The sequence below is a fragment of the Lethenteron reissneri genome, chromosome 51 (genome assembly GCF_015708825.2).
Source record: "Lethenteron reissneri isolate LAM-NWPU_2019-01 chromosome 51, ASM1570882v1, whole genome shotgun sequence".
In the NCBI taxonomy this organism is placed as follows: domain Eukaryota; kingdom Metazoa; phylum Chordata; class Hyperoartia; order Petromyzontiformes; family Petromyzontidae; genus Lethenteron; species Lethenteron reissneri.
Window position 1 is genome coordinate 9,292,730 of NC_083829.1, and position 15,108 is coordinate 9,307,837.

General features: G+C 55.2%; 1 protein-coding gene across 9 annotated transcripts in view; it reads left to right on the forward strand.

The window, feature by feature from the left end:
- The first annotated feature begins 320 nt into the window (after window positions 1–320).
- Window positions 321–15,108, forward strand: part of DAG1 (dystroglycan 1) — a 32,375-nt gene continuing 17,587 nt past the window's right edge. For 4 of the 9 annotated variants that reach the window (XM_061572655.1, XM_061572653.1, XM_061572661.1 and 1 more), the window contains exon 1: window positions 332–430. The gene's annotated coding sequence lies outside the window, so the exon portion shown is untranslated. Of the gene's footprint in view, window positions 431–479; window positions 834–6,638; window positions 6,666–10,597; window positions 10,762–15,108 lie in introns of those variants that run through there. The other 5 variants (XM_061572656.1, XM_061572654.1, XM_061572660.1 and 2 more) reach the window with 3 other exon arrangements.

Genomic DNA, 15,108 nt, shown 5'->3' on the forward strand with positions numbered 1-15,108 from the left:
CTACCATCTGTGCCGCTGGGAGGGGGGTGTTGGTTTACTGATGAGTTGTGTTGCCGGGCGCTACCATCTGTGCCGCTGGTAGGGGGGTGTTGCTTCACTGACGAGTTGTGTTGCCGGGCGCTACCACCTGTGCCGCTGGTAGGGGGGTGTTGCTTTACTGATGAGTTGTGTTGCCGGGCGCTACCACCTGTGCCGCTGGTAGGGGGGTGTTGCTTTACTGATGAGTTGTGTTGCCGGGCGCTACCACCTGTGTCGCTGGGAGGGGGGTGAAGTGGTCTTGTTGGGCGCTACCACCTGTGCCGCTGGGAGGGGGGTGTTGCTTTCCAGACGAGTTGTGTGGCCGGGCGCGACCACTGGTGGCTCTGAAGAGGCTTCAGCAGTCGCCGTGCCTCGGATGCTGTCCGCGGAGAGCGGGGAGCGGCCGAGAGAGGTGAGAGCGGTGAGAGCGGAGTGCCGAGGAGTTGCTGAGGGGGGAGACGAGACGAGAGAGAGATGCAGGCAGCGTGAGGGGGAGAGGTTTGGAGTGTGGTTAGTGGGGGAACGAGGAGTTCGGTTGAGTGAATCGAGTGAAGTTTAGTGGGATGTCTAAGAGAGTGTAAAGTTTATCATCATCATCATCGTCGCGTTTGTTTTACCCCGGCAAAGTCCTCAAGCCTCTTTCAAAGAGGGTCCTGCCACAGTTGTTGTGGTCGCTGCTGTTTGCGGGAGGGATGCGATTTTAGTTTTTGTTTAGTTTGTGTCGAGGTGGTGGGGAGGGGGTGAGGAGAGAGTCAGGGGAGAGTCGAGGGTTTGAGTTGCAAGCGGAGTTGGCGTCACGCTGCGAAGAGTTGGAGGTGAGTGGTGAGTGAGTGGTGAGGGAGTGAGGTGAGTGGTGAGGTGGTGAGGTGAGTGGTGAGGTGAGTGGTGAGGGAGTGAGGTGAGTGGTGAGGTGAGTGGTGAGTGAGTGGTGAGGGAGTGAGGTGAGTGGTGAGGTGAGTGGTGAGGTGAGTGGTGAGGGAGTGAGGTGAGTGGTGAGGGAGTGAGGTGAGTGGTGAGGGAGTGAGGTGAGGGAGTGAGGTGAGTGGTGAGGGAGTGAGGTGAGTGGTGAGGTGATTGGTGAGGTGAGGGAGTGAGGTGAGTGGTGAGGGAGTGAGGTGAGTGGTGAGGTGATTGGTGAGGTGAGGGAGTGAGGTGAGTGGTGAGGGAGTGAGGTGAGTGGTGAGTGAGTGGTGAGGGAGTGAGGTGAGTGGTGAGGTGAGTGGTGAGGTGAGTGGTGAGGGAGTGAGGTGAGTGGTGAGGGAGTGAGGTGAGGGAGTGAGGTGAGTGGTGAGGGAGTGAGGTGAGTGGTGAGGTGATTGGTGAGGTGAGGGAGTGAGGTGAGTGGTGAGGGAGTGAGGTGAGTGGTGAGGGAGTGAGGTGAGTGGTGAGGGAGTGAGGTGAGTGGTGAGGTGAGTGGTGAGGTGAGTGGTGAGGGAGTGAGGTGAGGTGAGTGGTGAGGGAGTGAGGTGAGTGGTGAGGTGATTGGTGAGGTGAGGGAGTGAGATGAGTGGTGAGGGAGTGAGGTGAGTGGTGAGGGAGTGAGGTGAGTGGTGAGGTGATTGGTGAGGTGAGTGGTGAGGGAGTGAGGTGAGGTGAGTGGTGAGGGAGTGAGGTGAGTGGTGAGGTGATTGGTGAGGTGAGGGAGTGAGGTGAGTGGTGAGGGAGTGAGGTGAGTGGTGAGGTGAGTGGTGAGGGAGTGAGGTGAGTGGTGAGGGAGTGAGGTGAGTGGTGAGGGAGGGAGGTGAGTGGTGAGGTGAGTGGTGAGGTGAGTGGTGAGGGAGTGAGGTGAGGGAGTGAGGTGAGTGGTGAGGGAGTGAGGTGAGTGGTGAGTGGTGAGGGAGTGAGGTGAGTGGTGAGGGAGTGAGGTGAGTGGTGAGGGGGTGAGGTGAGTGGTGAGGTGAGTGGTGAGGGAGTGAGTGAGGTGATTGGTGAGGGAGGGAGGTGAGTGGTGAGGGAGTGAGGTGAGTGGTGAGGGAGTGAGTGAGGTGAGTGGTGAGTGAGTGAGGGGTCGGAGTGAGGTGATTGGTGAGGTGAGTGGTGAGGTGAGTGGTGAGGAAGGTGAGTGGTGAGGGAGGGAGGTGAGTGGTGAAGGAGGGAGGTGAGTGGTGAGGGAGTGAGGTGAGTGGTGAGGAAGTGGTGAGGAAGTGGTGAGGGAGTGGTGAGGGAGTGAGGTGAGTGGTGAGGTGAGTGGTGAGGGAGTGAGGTGAGTGGTGAGGGAGTGAGGTGAGTGGTGAGGGAGTGAGGTGAGTGGTGAGGGAGTGAGGTGAGTGGTGAGGGAGTGAGGTGAGTGGTGAGGAGTGAGTGGTGAGGGAGTGAGGTGAGTGGTGAGGGAGTGAGTGAGGTGAGTGGTGAGGGAGTGAGGTGAGTGGTGAGGGAGTGAGGTGAGTGGTGAGGGAGTGAGGTGAGTGGTGAGGGAGTGAGGTGAGTGGTGAGGGAGTGAGTGAGGTGGGTGGTGAGGGAGTGAGTGAGGTGAGTGGTGAGGAGTGAGTGAGGTGAGTGGTAAGGGAGTGAGTGAGGTGAGTGGTGAGGGAGTGAGTGAGGTGAGTGGTGAGGAGTGAGTGAGGTGAGTAGTGAGGAGTGAGTGAGGTGAGTGGTGAGGGAGTGAGTGAGGTGAGTGGTGAGGGGAGTGAGTGAGGTGAGTGGTGAGTGGTGAGGGAGTGAGGTGAGTGGTGAGGGAGTGAGTGAGGTGAGGGAGTGAGTGAGGTGAGTGGTGAGGAGTGAGTGAGGTGAGTGGTGAGGGAGTGGTGAGGTGAGTGGTGAGTGAGGTGAGTGGTGAGTGGTGAGGGAGGGAGTGAGGTGAGTAGTGAGGGAGGTTAGTGGTGAGGTGAGTGGCGAGGGAGTGAGGTGAGTGGTGAGTGAGTGAGGTGAGTGGTGAGGGAGTGAGGTGAGTGGTGAGGGAGTGAGTGAGGTGAGTGGTGAGGAGTGAGGTGAGTGGTGAGGAGTGAGTGAGGTGAGTGGTGAGGGGAGTGAGTGAGGTGAGTGGTGAGTGGTGAGGGAGGTGAGTGGCGAGGGAGTGAGGTGAGTGGTGAGTGAGTGAGGTGAGTGGTGAGGGAGTGAGGTGAGTGGTGAGGGAGTGAGTGAGGTGAGTGGTGAGGAGTGAGGTGAGTGGTGAGGAGTGAGTGAGGTGAGTGGTGAGGGGAGTGAGTGAGGTGAGTGGTGAGTGGTGAGGGAGGTGAGTGGCGAGGGAGTGAGGTGAGTGGTGAGTGAGTGAGGTGAGTGGTGAGGTGAGTGGTGAGGGAGTGAGGTGAGTGGTGAGGGAGTGAGTGAGGTGAGTGGTGAGGGAGTGAGTGAGGTGAGTAGTGAGGAGTGAGTGAGGTGAGTGGTGAGGGAGTGAGTGAGGTGAGTGGTGAGGGAGTGAGTGAGGTGAGTGGTGAGGGGAGTGAGTGAGGTGAGTGGTGAGTGGTGAGGGAGGTGAGTGGTGAGGGAGTGAGTGAGGTGAGTGGTGAGGGGAGTGAGTGAGGTGAGTGGTGAGTGGTGAGGGAGGTGAGTGGTGAGGGAGTGAGGTGAGTGGTGAGGGAGTGAGTGAGGTGAGTGGTGAGGAGTGAGTGAGGTGAGTGGTGAGGGAGTGGTGAGGTGAGTGGTGAGTGAGGTGAGTGGTGAGTGGTGAGGGAGGGAGTGAGGTGAGTAGTGAGGGAGGTTAGTGGTGAGGTGAGTGGCGAGGGAGTGAGGTGAGTGGTGAGTGAGTGAGGTGAGTGGTGAGGTGAGTGGTGAGGGAGTGAGGTGAGTGGTGAGGGAGTGAGTGAGGTGAGTGGTGAGGAGTGAGTGAGGTGAGTGGTGAGGGGAGTGAGTGAGGTGAGTGGTGAGGGAGTGAGGTGAGTGGTGAGGTGAGTGGTGAGGTGAGGGAGTGAGGTGAGTGGTGAGGGAGTGAGGTGAGTGGTGAGGTGATTGGTGAGGTGAGTGGTGAGGGAGTGAGGTGAGTGGTGAGGGAGTGAGGTGAGTGGTGAGGTGATTGGTGAGGTGAGGGAGTGAGGTGAGTGGTGAGGGAGTGAGGTGAGTGGTGAGTGGTGAGGGAGTGAGGTGAGTGGTGAGGGAGTGAGGTGAGTGGTGAGGGAGTGAGGTGAGTGGTGAGGGAGGGAGGTGAGTGGTGAGGTGAGTGGTGAGGTGAGTGGTGAGGGAGTGAGGTGAGGGAGTGAGGTGAGTGGTGAGGGAGTGAGGTGAGTGGTGAGTGGTGAGGGAGTGAGGTGAGTGGTGAGGGAGTGAGGTGAGTGGTGAGGGGGTGAGGTGAGTGGTGAGGTGAGTGGTGAGGGAGTGAGTGAGGTGATTGGTGAGGGAGGGAGGTGAGTGGTGAGGGAGTGAGGTGAGTGGTGAGGGAGTGAGTGAGGTGAGTGGTGAGTGAGTGAGGGGTCGGAGTGAGGTGATTGGTGAGGTGAGTGGTGAGGTGAGTGGTGAGGAAGGTGAGTGGTGAGGGAGGGAGGTGAGTGGTGAAGGAGGGAGGTGAGTGGTGAGGGAGTGAGGTGAGTGGTGAGGAAGTGGTGAGGAAGTGGTGAGGGAGTGGTGAGGGGGTGAGGTGAGTGGTGAGGGAGTGAGGTGAGTGGTGAGGGAGTGAGGTGAGGGAGTGAGGTGAGTGGTGAGGGAGTGAGGTGAGTGGTGTGGGAGTGAGGTGAGTGAGTGAGGTGAGTGGTGAGGGAGTGAGGTGAGGGAGTGAGTGAGGTGAGTGGTGAGGGAGTGAGGTGAGTGGTGAGGGAGTGAGGTGAGTGGTGAGGGAGTGAGGTGAGTGGTGAGGGAGTGAGTGAGGTGAGTGGTGAGGAGTGAGTGAGGTGAGTGGTAAGGGAGTGAGTGAGGTGAGTGGTGAGGGAGTGAGTGAGGTGAGTGGTGAGGAGTGAGTGAGGTGAGTAGTGAGGAGTGAGTGAGGTGAGTGGTGAGGGAGTGAGGTGAGTGGTGAGGGGAGGGAGTGGTGAGGGAGTGAGGTGAGTGGTGAGGGAGTGAGTGAGGTGAGGGAGTGAGTGAGGTGAGTGGTGAGGAGTGAGTGAGGTGAGTGGTGAGGGAGTGGTGAGGTGAGTGGTGAGTGAGGTGAGTGGTGAGTGGTGAGGGAGGGAGTGAGGTGAGTAGTGAGGGAGGTTAGTGGTGAGGTGAGTGGCGAGGGAGTGAGGTGAGTGGTGAGTGAGTGAGGTGAGTGGTGAGGGAGTGAGGTGAGTGGTGAGGGAGTGAGTGAGGTGAGTGGTGAGGAGTGAGGTGAGTGGTGAGGGGAGTGAGTGAGGTGAGTGGTGAGTGGTGAGGGAGGTGAGTGGCGAGGGCGTGAGGTGAGTGGTGAGTGAGTGAGGTGAGTGGTGAGGTGAGTGGTGAGGGAGTGAGGTGAGTGAGTGAGGTGAGTGGTGAGGGAGTGAGGTGAGTGGTGAGGGAGTGAGTGAGGTGAGTAGTGAGGAGTGAGTGAGGTGAGTGGTGAGGGAGTGAGTGAGGTGAGGGAGTGAGTGAGGTGAGTAGTGAGGAGTGAGTGAGGTGAGTGGTGAGGGGAGTGAGTGAGGTGAGTGGTGAGTGGTGAGGGAGGTGAGTGGTGAGGGAGTGAGTGAGGTGAGGGAGTGAGTGAGGTGAGTGGTGAGGAGTGAGTGAGGTGAGTGGTGAGGGAGTGGTGAGTGGTGAGTGAGGTGAGTGGTGAGTGGTGAGGGAGGGAGTGAGGTGAGTAGTGAGGGAGGTTAGTGGTGAGGTGAGTGGCGAGGGAGTGAGGTGAGTGGTGAGTGAGTGAGGTGAGTGGTGAGGTGAGTGGTGAGGGAGTGAGGTGAGTGGTGAGTGAGTGAGGTGAGTGGTGAGGTGAGTGGCGAGGGAGTGAGGTGAGTGGTGAGTGAGTGAGGTGAGTGGTGAGGTGAGTGGTGAGGGAGTGAGGTGAGTGGTGAGGGAGTGAGTGAGGTGAGTGGTGAGGAGTGAGGTGAGTGGTGAGGAGTGAGTGAGGTGAGTGGTGAGGTGAGTGAGGTGAGTGGTGAGTGGTGAGTGGTGAGGGAGGTGAGTGGCGAGGGAGTGAGGTGAGTGGTGAGGGAGTGAGGTGAGTGGTGAGGGAGTGAGTGAGTGAGTGGTGAGGGAGTGAGTGAGGTGAGTGGTGAGTGAGTGAGGTGAGTGGTGAGGGAGTGGTGAGGTGAGTGGTAAGGGAGGGAGGTGAGTGGTGAGTGAGGTGAGTGGTGAGGGAGGGAGTGAGGTGAGTGGTGAGGGAGTGAGGTGAGTGGTGAGGTGAGTGGTGAGGTGAGTGGTGAGGGAGTGAGGTGAGTGGTGAGGTGAGTGGTGAGGTGAGTGGTGAGGGAGTGAGGTGAGTGGTGAGGGAGTGAGGTGAGTAGTGAGGTGAGTGGTGAGGGAGGTGAGTAGGGAGGGAGGTGAGTGGTGAGGGAGTGAATGAGTCGTGAAGAATGAGGAATGAATCGTGAGTGAATGAGTGAATGAACGCGATGGAGGAGTGAGTGAGTGAATAAGTCGTGAGGAATGAGTGAATGAGTGAGTGAATGAGTCGAGAGTGAATGAGAGAGTGAATGAGAGAGTGAATGAGAGAGTGAATGAGAGAGTGAATGAGAGAGTGAATGAGTGAGTGAATGAGTGAGTGAATGAGAGAGTGAATGAGTGAGTGGTCTTGGTGGTGTTTTGTTGGCGGTGACGTCACGCGGCTGGTGAGCGGAGCCGGCGGCGGTGGCGGCCTCTGCGGCGGCGGCGGCGTTCGCGATGGTAGCGAGGTGACGGTGGTGGTGATGGTGGTGGTGATGGTGATGATGGTGGTGGTGGTGATGGTGGTGACGATGGTGGTGACGGTGGTGGTGGTGGTGATGGTGGTGATGATGGTGGTGATGGTGGTGGTGGTGATGGTGGTGGTGATGGTGGTGGTGATGGTGGTGGTGGTGACGATGGTGACGATGGTGGTGATGGTGGTGGTGGTGATGGTGGTAGTGATGGTGGTGATGGAGGTGATGATGGTGGTGATGATGGTGGTGGTGATGGTGGTGATGGTGGTGATGGTGGTGGTGATGGTGGTAGTGATGGTGGTGGTGGTGATGGTGACCATGGTGGTGGTGATGGTGGTGATGGAGGTGATGATGGTGGTGGTGGTGATGGTGGTGGTGGTGATGATGGTGGTGATGGTGGTGGTGATGGTGGTGATGGAGGTGGTGGTGGTGATGGTGGTGGTGATGGTGGTGGTGATGGTGACGATGGTGGTGGTGATGGTGGTGATGGTGGTGGTGATGGTGGTAGTGGTGATGGTGGTGGTGGTGATGGTGGTAGTGATGGTGGTGGTGATGATGGTGGTGGTGGTGATGATGGTGGTGGTGGTGATGATGGTGGTGGTGATGATGGTGGTGGTGGTGACGGTGGTGGTGGTGATGGTGGTGGTGGTGACGGTGGTGGTGGTGACGGTGGTGATGGTGGTGGTGGTGATGGTGATGGTGGTGGTGATGGTGGTGGTGATGGTGGTGATGGTGGTGATGATGATGGTGGTGGTGATGATGATGATGGTGGTGGTGATGATGGTGATGGTGGTGGTGATGGTGGTGATGGTGATGATGATGGTGATGATGGTGGTGGTGATGATGGTGATGGTGATGATGATGATGGTGGGGTGATGATGGTGATAGTGGTGATGGTGGTGGTGATGGTGGTGGTGATGATGGTGGTGGTGATGGTGGTGATGGTGATGATGATGGTGATGATGGTGGTGATGATGGTGGTGATGGTGGTAATGATGGTGGTGATGGTGGTGATGGTGATGATGGTGGTGGGGATAGTGATGATGGTGATGGTGGTGATGGTGGTCGCGTTAGTAATGTGGTGGTGTGGTGATGATGGTGATGATGATGGTGGTGGTGGTGATGTGGGTTATGTGATTATGGTGGTGGTAGTGGTGGTGGTAGTGATGGTCGTGTTAGCAATGTGGTGGTGATGGTGGTGGTGGTCGTGTTAGTAATGTGATGGTGGTGGTGGTGGTCGTGTTAGTAATGTGGTGGTGATGGTGGTGGTCGCGTTAGTAATGTGGTGGTGGTGATGATGATGGTGGTGGTGTGGTGATGATGGTGGTGGTGTGGTGATGATGGTGGTGGTCGCTTTAGTAATGTGGTGGAGATGGTGATGATGATGGTGGTGATGGTCGTGTTAGTCATGTGGTCGTGATGATGATAGTGGTGTGGTGATGGTGGTCTTGTTAGTAATGTGGTGGTTATGGTGGTGGTGGTGATGGTCGTGTGGTGATGGTGGTGTGATGATGGTGATTGTGGTCTTGTTAGTAATGTGATGATGATAGTGGTGTGGTGATAATGATGATGGTCTTGTTAGTAATGTGGTGATGGTGGTGATGTGATGATGGTGGTCTTGTTAATAATGTGGTGATGATGCCAGTAATGTGATGATAATGATGGTGCAATGGTGGTAGCAGTGATGTAACTCGTGGTGATGTTGATGTCACCGACGCGACACGGCAAGGTTGGTGATGCTCGTCATGTAAATTGGTGGTGGCGGTGGTTGTGATGCTCGTGATGGTTGATCCTCGTGATGATGATGTCAGCGTGAGGACCGATGGAAGGTGAGCCGGGATGACCCCCCCCCACCACCTCCAAGCGAAGAGAGCTGTTGGGGGCGGGGGGTCATTGTTGCAAACCGCAGCAGGGATTTCTCGCCCCATTTTTGTGTGCGTGTGGCGTTAGTAATGTGGTGGTGATGATGGTGATGATGATGGTGGTGATGGTGGTGGTGGTGATGATGATGGTGGTGGTGGTGATGATGATGGTGGTGATGTTGATGATGGTGGTGGTGATGGTGGTGATGATGGTGGTGGTGATGGTGGTGATGATGATGGTGATGATGGTGGTTGTGCTGGTCGCGTTAGTAATGTGGTGGTGATGATGGTGGTGATGATGATGGTGGTGGTGATGGTGGTGGTGATGGTGATGGTGATGATGGTGGTGGTGGTGATGATGATGGTGGTGATGTTGATGATGGTGGTGGTGATGGTGGTGATGATGGTGGTGGTGATGGTGGTGATGATGATGGTGATGATGGTGGTTGTGCTGGTCGCATTAGTAATGTGGTGATGATGGTGGTGGTGATGATGATGGTGTGATGATGATGGTGGTGGTGATGGTGATGATGGTGGTGTTGCTGGTCGCGTTAGTAATGTGGTGATGATGATGGTGTGATGATGGTGGTGGTGCATTTCTCGCCACATTTTTGTGTTCGTGTGGCCACCTCGCTCGCTCGCTCACTCGCCCTTTTGTATCTCTCTCTGGGCGACGCGATGATTTCTCCTTTTTGTTTTTAATTTTCCTCCCAACATTCCCCCGCGGCGCAGAGCAAGGAGGCCACGTTTAGACTCCAGAGTCTCGTGTAGCTTTAAATAACGGGGGGGGGGGGGGGACAGGCAAGGGAGGCCGCTGCATTCCTGGGCCATAACGGGAGCACGGCCTCGGTTCCGGGCCATGTTTGGCGAGGCCGGGCGAGGCCTCCACCCCCCCCCCCCCCGGGGTCGGGTTACCTCCGTGGCGCGGTGCCCAGGTTGGCCGCTCACCACTCGCCACGAACCCTACATCGCTGGCCGTGAATTGCTTGCCCACGCGCTCGCCCGTCCGCTCGCCCACCCGCTCGTCCACCCGCTCGTCCGTCCGCTCACCCACACGCTCGCCAATCCGCTCGTCCACGCGCTCGTCCATCCGCTCGTCCACCCGCTCGCCATGAATCACCATTCACCACCACTCACCACGCAACGAATCACTATCCACCCATCACTCATCTCTCACCACTCGCTCACTAATGACTCACCAGGAACTACCAGCCACTAACCACCGGTCACCACCACGAACCAGTCACTTATCACGAGGCACAAGTCACCACTCGCAGCCACCAACCACTCACCACCACGAACCACTCCCCACGCAACGAATCACCCACCGCCCATCACTCACCTCTCACCACTCGCTCACTAACGGCTCGCCACTCACCACCCGCCACTCGCCCAGGAACCATCGCCTCAAACTTCTGACCACCGCGTGTGGCGAGGGGTGGTGTAGGGGCCACCGTCTGGTGCCACCGCTGTGTGCGCTCGCAGCTCTTCTTCCGATGCGTCACAAGGCGTTGGAGTAACTTCTTTTCCAATCATTGCGTTGTCGTGCCAGCTCAATCCGGCGCCAATGCGAGCCCTGCGACTTGAGATGATGTCTCTGTCGCGAGCTACTCGGCTCACGTTGGGGCCAAACTTGTGTTTGGTGTAACAGCGACATGGTTGCCTTTTAACGCCGTATTAAATACAGTAATCCGAATTCAATTTTAAGAGGGGGGGGAGGCTTCACGACCGTTGCTTAGCAACAAGTGGAACAGATCGCCTCTCTTAGCAACCCCCTGGCCCAACATCATGGCGCCACCGGTGCAGTGTTGTACGTTGAGCTGCAGCGGGATGATCATCGGCGTGGCCTTGAAAACGAAGCCCCGTGAGCCGAGAACATCCATCGCCTAGATTGCCATACCGCGTGTATCGAGGACGATCGTGCGGCGAATCGAACGAGTCCGCAGGGTCTCACAAGTCGGGCGAGCAATTTGAAAAGACGACTGCCGCGCTGATGTAGAAACCCGCGGGTTCCTCTTGTACAGCGACCCAAGCCGACAAGCTCGTAATTTATCCCCATCACAGGCACCTTTGCCCTGGCACCTGTGGACCCGTCAGACACTCATCTTCATCACCATCATCAGCCACGGTCCGTGCCCTGCCAGATGAATGCCTCCCCGTGCCGTTGCCATCCTCTCGCGGACGCCACAGTCCACCTCCGCCGCGTGACGCCGATTCTCATCGCCAAGGTGACCGTCCCCTCCGGCGTGCTTCCTACCCCGGCTTTCCGTTCAATCCGCCGGGTCTCGCCCGTTGGCCGTCCGTCTCAAACCCTCTTGGCGGTGTGTTCCCCGCGCGCAAGGCTACGTTGGGGCCGGCGGGGTCACGGCCGGTTCGCTCGCGTAACTCGCGTCAAGAACCGTGTAATGGTGCCACCTCAAGCCCCAAGTAACGTCACCGGGTGGACGGGCGGCGGTGAGGGTGCGTGCGTAAGGCGAAGTTCGCAAGGGTGAACTTTGCAACGCCGCCACGCGAACCGACGGCCAATCCCGGGGGGGTTGAGGAGGCATGAGGGTGGCAGAGCCAAGGCCCTCTGCTATTTGTCATCCGGCCACCGTTAATGAAGTGTCACGTAGTGGACATGACGCGTGATTAATGGACGAAGTGAAGGCCTTTCCACGGCTGTTAGACCTTGCATCGGCTGGATTTCAAGGACACAAGAAATTACAGTTCCAGAGACTGAAACGTGGAGTTCATTGGAAGTGTGTGGGGTGGGAGTAGTAGGTGTTTGGAGGCCTGGCTCTCGTCAATTTATAAGAAAATAATAGCTGTTGCTAAAATAATAATCTGCAGCGATAGTATGACCTTTTTCGATTAGAAACTTAACAAATTAGTATTTTGCTGCGCAGATATAAAAGTTCATAGCGTGGCTTTCATGCAAGATGCAAACTAGGCCCAAACAATGGACACGGGTGCGATGCGCAAGCTTAACCTACGAAGCGCCACGGTAGTGGTGTATAAATCGTGGTTCGTTGACGCCTGCCTTGCCGTACACGCTAGTGCTTTGCGGCCGAGTCGCAGAAGGCCTTGCAAACCCCGGTTGGACTCGTGGTCGGCAAGATTTTTCCGTCCGTGATGCCATCCTCCTCGATGATCGTCTTGTGCGAAGGCTCAATTTTCACTTGCGCTCGGAATCCCTTGGGGCTGCAAGTTTGTACCGTCGTGCAACATTTGTAGTAAGTGTACAGTCGTGCAACCTTCATAGTAACTCATCCGCTTGGTCGAGAGAAGTCGTCTGCTTCGTACGGCCGATGTTGATGCAGAGCAGGAGCTAGAATACTTCCATTGAGGTGGTTGAGCCAGACAGTTGTGTAGGGGGGGGCAGTGGAGTGTACCACTAAAGAGGATTTGTATCTACATCATTAGACCTCCTTTGCCAGTACCAAAATATAATAGGGGTTTTCCCCTTTTTTCTGGCAACAAAATTGAAATCTTTTTACAAGGATTCATGTCTGCGTTAACCACAATACTTGCAGTCAAAATGCAAACAAAGCTGCCCCTTGGTGTGGACCAATCAGTTTCAAGGACAATGCACATATTATCATAGTGTCTTTTTGTTTGCATTTTGACTGCAAGTATTGTGGTTAATGCAGACATGAATCCTTGTATAAAGGTTTCAGTTTTGTTGCCAGAAAAAAGGGGAAAACCCCTATTATTATATTGTGGTACTGGCAAAGGAGGTCTAATGATGTAGATGCTCTCTCCGAGCCCTCATTACTTTGATAGTGCAGCATTGTCTTTGAGCTGTACGCCTTTTGGCGTCCTCTGTTCGAGCACCAATTGGGTCGAGGCTCAAAAGAAAGCCGTCCCTTTGGTGTGGACCAATCAGTTTCAAAGACAATGCATATATTATCATAGTGTGTTTTTGTTTGCATTTTGAATGCAAGTATTGTGGTTAATGCAGTAACATGGATCCTCGTAAAATGGTTTCAGTTTTGTTGGCAGAAAAAAGGGGGAAAAACCCTCTTATTAGGATTTGTGTCGTGCAAATCATTTTTGAATTTGCTTCCAGAGTGTGAAGTGGTCTCTGCAACAGTTGCCTCTGGCAGAAGGCGCTCTGGAGGGCTCGACCCTTAACCAACCTTGGTTATTAGTTGTGCAGCGGTGTTTAAAAATAATGCAAAAAAGAATTTACGCTGGAAGGCAGCGTCAAATTATGCTGGCTCTCTCCAATGGGCAGGAATACAACAGGTTTCAAGTTCATTTATTTGAAAGCAACACAACAGATTTGACCTCGAAATAACTGGCTGGTGAACTCGCCTTAAAATGATACGGATAAGCAACGAGCTTGGAGCATGCTAATCCGCAAACACAAATACCGCGCCGGCTTAACGGCGAGCGTGCTGATGCAACGAAAATTGCAACTTAACCAACATCTATCCCAACCGCACGCTTATCCAGCAAGAGCTAATAAGCTGTGGTCTTTAGGCCGTCTCTTTATAGCCCAACCGACGGAAGTTAATTAATACTCCGTGCTTAATATGACTTGGCTTAACGACAAAATATTAAACACAGTCGGGAGGATATGCACGCACGATGCCATATTTAAGTATTACACATTCGGTTATCTTGCAAAATACTCACGTTGGCATGTCTGTCGCGGCAAATGAATAATCACTCGGCACAAAGGAACCGCATTGCATTTCATGAAATAATTTATTCGCACATTTAACCTCTTCCCCCGAAGTACATTCATGCTTGTAATGACATCGCAAGTCTCTAAATACACTGATAGCATCAAAGGACCCTCTCCCGTCGACTAGGGAAACCGCACGTGCGTTTGAGGCGAGACCGTAACACGTTCGTACCTGCACACCGCTGCCAATGCAATAGCCCAATTTTTCTCCATGCGCACCGTTGCGGCAATGTTCGTTGGCGTAACGGTCCTTTCATACTCTAATGGTGCCTTGTCTTTGAGTTGTGCGCCTTTTGGCGTCATCTGGTCCAACCCATGTGAGACTCTGCTCTAAGGAAAGCTGTCTCGGGTGTGGACCAATCAACTTCAAGGACAGTGCATATTATCAGAGTTATGTTTTTTGTTTGCATTATGACTGCAGGTATTGTGGTCTATGCAAACATGACTCCTTGTAAAAACAAGGTGTCAGTTTTGTTGCCAGATAGAAGGGTAAAAAACCAATTATCATATTTTTACTGGCAAATGAGGTTCCAATGGTGTAACGGTCCTTGTCGCGAATCAGGAAGCATGAAGGTGACGCACCGTCCAGCGTTAAGTAATACATTCCCACTTGACCGCCCCGTGTCCACAAGCCCGTCTACGAGAGTGAAGGGGTTTTTTTCCCCACCACAGCAATCGCTGTTTTGTTGAGACATCCACATTCCAGTTTTAACCTCTTGTGCCAAGACCATTACCCGCCATTCGCCACTAAGTGACGGTGCCGTCACCATGGCGCTTGTGCCAGGCCAGGTGCACTTTGAGGCCACGTGAAGTGTCGAAGGCTCGCTGACAGGAGGTCTCGGGACAGACCCAGCTGGTGCCATGGTTTGGCTGACTGAGATGACTGGTAGATGCACCAGCTGTACCCCCTACTGTGCCAACTTGCGGTGTTTTATCCGCCCGGCACTCCGATCGTTGTTGCGAGCGTTCGCTCCTCTGCCCTCCATTGTTGCTGTAACCTCTTGTGCACACATCTTAATACAAGCATATACTCGACACCACTTAGATTACATTGTTATATTTCAATTCCAAAAAGGCCATCATCATCATCATCATACTCCAACCCTGCCCCTTCCTCCACTGGCGTAATCCCCTCGGCACTCGACCCGGGACACGACTCGCTAGACGCCGCTGGCTTGACACTCGTTTAAAGCTCGCCGAACACTCGCCATGCTCACTTGACACCAGGTGCGAGGTATGCGTTCGCCTCACCCTCACCGACACTAAACTTGGCCCCCTCGCCAGCTCTCCGGACAGCAGAGGTCGCAAACGGGTTTTGATCCCGTACCCGTACCCGTACCCGGCCGCACCAGAGTCGCAAACGGGTACCCGTACCCTAGGGTACATGGTATCGGGTACCTGATTGCGACCTCTGGGATGAAGCCATGTTGCAGGCGCGGGTGGGTTGATTCTAGGAACTTGAATTGTGAGAAGAGACAAGACGTTGGGAAATGAGTAACAAACGGTTACTCACCAGTGACTCACGGCCTACCCGTACCCGGCCGCACCAGGGTCGCAAACGGGTACCCGTACCCAGCCGGGTACGGGTAGCCGGGTATCGGGTAGGGTACGGGTATCGGGTACCCTGGTGCGACCTCTGCCGTACAGCCCCCGGACCCTCACCGGACGCTCGCCAGCCATCCGTATCCGTGAAGCGGGCATCTTCCAGTTGCCGTAAAGGCACAAAAAGTGCAGCGCCACATCTTATCCAATCAGGCCGTGCACCGATCATTGTTAATTCGAATTTGTCCGTTGGCTTTTTGCGACCAAGGTAACAATAAGATTGTAAGGTGCGCTCACGTGTGTCACATTCATTCCCGTAGGTTTGCCGTTTCCCAGTCCCTCCGAGGCACTCCTGTAC